Source organism: Aedes albopictus, chromosome 1 (genome assembly GCF_035046485.1).
Source record: "Aedes albopictus strain Foshan chromosome 1, AalbF5, whole genome shotgun sequence".
Lineage (NCBI taxonomy): Eukaryota > Metazoa > Arthropoda > Insecta > Diptera > Culicidae > Aedes > Aedes albopictus.
In genome coordinates, this window is record NC_085136.1 from 331,659,334 (window position 1) to 331,664,291 (window position 4,958).

A 4,958-nucleotide genomic window follows, 5' to 3' on the forward strand; every position below is an offset into this window, starting at 1 on the left:
GAGCAATAAGTGCTATTTGATTATATCGATTTTAGGAAATGATTGATGAATCTCTAGTACTCACTGGAAGGGAACATTATTTTGAAGTAGCCTACTTGCTTTCTGAGCCTACTTTGTTCCTCAAGTTTCAAACGGTTTTCTCTCTTCTTAACTCCCCGTCCAGGAATTTTTGCATAGCAGACCAGAACATAACGGGAGCCTCAGCAATAGCTACTTTTGAGTTCAAGTTCGGAACTTCGTCCGAACCTGGAGACTTACGCTAGGGTACTTTGCTATTTCCGCAAGTTCCACATCGGTGACCCTCTCCTCATCGCCAGCACCAGTCCCCGGCTGTCCTACGAAAGGAGGCCTCGTCTTGGCCATAACGATCCTGTAGGCGTCACCCCACGGGTTCGTATTGGCACTCTGACAGAGACCCTCAAAGCAGGCCTTTTTGCTTGCTCTTATCTCGGTCTTGAGCGCGGCTTTTGCAGCGGCGAACACCACCCGCCGTTCGTTTCGCTCTTCCTCTGATCGTGTTCGCTGCATCCGCCGCCCAGCCCGTAGGCAGGCGCGGCGCAGGTCCGCAATCGTGTCGGTCCACCAGTAAGCCGGTGGCCTCCCATTTCTAGGGTGGACTCGTCTAGGCATGGTCGCATCACACGCACGTCAGAGCACCGCTAACAGCTCGTCGCCGTCTAAACCGATTAAGTTTCGCTCACGGCGGAGCGCTTCCCTAAATACCCCTTCGTCGTCTTCTAAGTATGATGTCTTCCACCTGCGAGGGCTTGGCCTTGGCCTAGCCGCCTTTTCTTCTATCCGCTGTCTGCTGTTGTTGTAGTCGATCCTGTAGCGAACCGCCAGGTGGTCGCTGTGAGTGTAGCCATCATCTACTCTCCAGTTCGAACTACTTGTTAAGCCAGGACTACAAAAGGTCACGTCAATAATTGACTCCGCTCCGTTTCGACTATAGGTACTCTTGGTACCGACGTTAGCCAAGTCGACATCTAAGATGGCCAGTGTTTCTAGCAGGATCTGACCCCGCTGGTTCGTGAAACGGCTTCCCCATTCCACAGCCCAGGCATTAAAGTCACCCGCTATTACCACCGGCCTTCGCCCTGTTAGCACGGTCGTTAAGCGGTCCAGCATTTGCGTGAACCGCTCGATCGGCCACCGCGGAGGCGCATAACAGCTACAGAAGAAGACCCCGTTTACTTTGGCGACCACGAAGCCCTCGTAGGTAGTAGACACCAACTCCTGCACGGGGTATTTACCCGTCGTCAATATCGCCGCCATTTTCCTGGTCCCATCCGAGGCCCAGTTGCCGTTGCCGGCGGGTACTTGGTATGGGTCCGAAATGATGGCGATATCCGTCTCCCACTCAGAAACCGCCTGACAAAGCAGTTGCTGAGCCGCATCACAGTGGTTCAGGTTCAGCTGCGTTACCTGCACTGTGATTTGTTGTTCACTGCGGCTTTCTTAAAGGCCGGGCACCCTGGACCACCCATCGGATGTCTGTTTTTCGAGGTTTTCCCGGTACAGATCATGCAGATGGGCGGACTCGTGCAGCTTTGGGCCTTATGACCTTCAGCGCCGCATCGCCTACACAGTTTGCACCTGTCGGGGCCTTTGCAGTCCCACGACTTGTGTCCTGGTTCCAGACACCTGAAGCAAACCTCAGGTGGCTCGTGGAATGTCAGGTGACATACACACCAGCCCACCTTAATACTCCATACTTTAACGGACTTTTTAACATCCGCCACAGGTAGCTGAACCAAAGCTATCTGTGTCCCTGCTGGCCCTCTCCGTAGCTTAACGGCTGCGGCGGCCACCTGCACCTCGCACTGTTGCCGCAGTGCCGTGACGAGCTCTTCCACTTCGGTGATCTCGTCAATGTCTTTGACCTTCAGAGTCGCCTCATGTGTCAGAGCCCTCACCTGCACACCTTCACCAAGGACCTCTTCTGCCAGCCTTTTGTAGGCGGCGCCCTTGTGCTCCTTCTGGCGCTTCAGCTCCAGGATCATCTCGCCCGTACGAGTACGTCTAATACTGCGTACGTCGGCTCCAAGACCCTCAAGCTTGGCGTCGCTTCGCATCGTCTTCAAGACGTCCGAGTACTTGGACTGTTCCGTCTTGATGACGATAGCGTCGCCTTTCTCACGCCTGGCACCTGCCTTCCTACGCCTTGGCTTGGCGTCCTGCACTTCTACCTGCGGATTCACCTTCTTCTTCTTCTTCCGCTCTACCTTTGTCCAAGGAGGGTCTTCTCCTTGGATCGCCCTGCTCTGTGGCTGCTTAGGGCCCACCATTGGTCGGAACCCCTTGTTCCCATCGTTCCGGGACGTGCCAGCCTTTTCAGGCCCACCCTTCCCAGCTTTCCGGGAACCCTGGTTGGGGTCTGACTTTCCAGCATTGTTTCCGACCTTCGGGGTAATATAGCCCTGGCTTTGCGGGCGCCGCCAGACAGCTCCTCACCTGACGGCTGCCTCGCCCGCTTCTGCGAGTGCTTGTCCCGTTTGTCGCGAGCATTCGCATCCGCCACTTTTCTCGGACTACCTGCGAAGGAGGAGGCCTCCGTTTGGGTAAACTTTGGAACTTTCTCCTTCACAGGCTCCGTCGCTGCAGCAGTCAGCGACGCGAGTACCGCGTTGTGCAGGTTCAATCTCCACGTGCTGGGTGCATTGCGGAGCGCACCAAAGACGTCCACCGCGTCCGACAGTCTACCGAAGAAAGAGGTAGAGTCATGGCCAACCTTGATCTGGTCGGCACCGCGCTGACAGTTAGGCGTTACTAGGAGTGTGTTGTGAACTACCCGTTAGCATACTGAGGGGTAAGACTACGCACACGCTAAAGCCACACTACTGAGAGAGCTTTCGATACCACACACGCGTGATCCTGCTTGGCTTCATCAGTCGACACCCGAAGTCGATACATGGCCGTTTTCAGGTCTTGCTTATATTCGACTTGGTGAACGCAAAGTCGATGACTTTGCCCAGCTGCTGCTCAGCCACCTCTATTGTGGGCAGTCCTTTGTTCTCTTGGCTGACGGCCCTCAGCAGCCACGATCCGTCTATTATCTCCGCCGGCTGGCTTGCCTTTAAGGAGACCTGTTTGCCTGGTTCTCGCGAAGGGGTTAACTTCGCCACTAGCGCTACCGCTAGAATTTGTATTGTTCCTGCACTTACCTTTCTGATCAGACTATGGTCTGAGTGGCCTCTGCTGTACATATAAGTCGTCTTCATTCTACTCGGTCCATAGCTGTGCGTCTCCAGTTCCGCACTCTGCGAAGGATTCGCAAATCGTCCTCCACTTGATCGACCCATCTAGCTCGCTGCGCACCACGTCTTCTTGTACCGGTCGGATGACCCTTGAGAACCATTTTGATCGGGTTGGTATCCGACATCCTGATGACGTAACCCGCCTACAATAGCCTCCCGATTTTCGCGGTGTGGACGATGGTTGGTTCTCGCGGTAGATGATGCAGCTCGTGGTTCATTCGCCATCTCCAAGTCCCGTCTTCCATCTGCACTCCGCCGTAGTTGGAACGCAGCACCTTCCGTTTGTAAACTCCAAGGACGCGTTGGTCCTCTGCACGTAGAGTCCATGCTTCGTGCCCATAGAGAACTACCGGTCTAATCAGAGTTTTGTAGATAGTGAACTTCGTGTGACGGCGAACTTTGTTCGATCGTAGAGTTCTGCGGAGTCCAAAGTAAGCTCGGTTTCCTGCCGCAATGCGTCTCCGAATTTCTCTGCTGGTGTCGTTGTCGGCAGTCACTAGTGAGCCCAAGTACAAGAATTCTTCAACCGTCTTGATTTCATCACCGTCGATATAGATTCGGGGTGGCGGGCGCGGTGATTCCTCCCTGGAGCCCGTTGCCATCATGTACTTTGTCTTCAACACATTAATGACTAATCCGATTATCCTGGCTTCATTCTTCAGTCGGATGTATGTTTACGCGCTGAACGGACTATGTGAAAATCGTTCCACTCGTGCTTATTCCCGCTCTCCTAGTTATCGTCGCCTTGATCAATCGTATCAGTTTATTCGGGAATCCGTATTCGTGCATAATCTGCCATAGCTGTTCTCGATCGATTGTATCATACGCCGATTTGAAATCGATGAACAAGTGATGTATGGGCACGTTGTATTCGCGGCATTTCTGCAACACCTGGCGGATGGCGAACATCTGGTCTGTTGTAGCGCGTTCACCCGTAAATCCAGCCTGATATTGTCCCACGAGCTCTCTTGCAATCGGTGATAGGGGCTGTTCATAAACCACGTAGACCAACATTTGGTCATCTCAGACCCCCTCCCCCCTCGTTGACTTTTGTTCATATAAAAAATTTAAAATTTGTATGGAGCGTAGACTTTGGCCAGACCCCCCCCTCTCCCTAAAAAGTTTACGTGGTTTATGAACGGCCCCATTGACGGCGACATAAAATTTGAGAGAGTATCTTGTAGGCAGTGCTCAGTAGTGTAATCGCGCGGTAGTTCCCGCAATCCAACTTGTCGCCCTTTTTGAAGATGGGACACACGATACCTTCCATCCACTCCTCCGGTAATACTTCCTCCTCCCAAATCTTGGTAATGACCCAGTGTAGTGCTCTCACCAGTGCTTCTCCACCGTATTTTAGAAGCTCGCTTGGTAGTTGATCTGCTCCAGCGGTTTTGTTGTTTTTCAACCGGCCAACCTCATCCTCAATCTCTTGGAGGTCAGGGGCCGGAAGTCTTTCGTCCTGTACACATACTCCTAGATCTGATACCACGCCACCTACGGTACTTGTAACGTCACCACTGAGGTGCTCATCGTAATGTTGCCGCCACCTCTCGACCATTTCACACTTGCTCGTGAGAATATTCCCGTGATTATCTCGGCACATGTCGGCTTGTGGCACGAAGCCTCTGCGCGAGCGGTTCAGCTTCTCGTAGAACTTTCGTGTGTCCTTAACGCGGTACAGCTCTTCCATCGCTTCGCGAT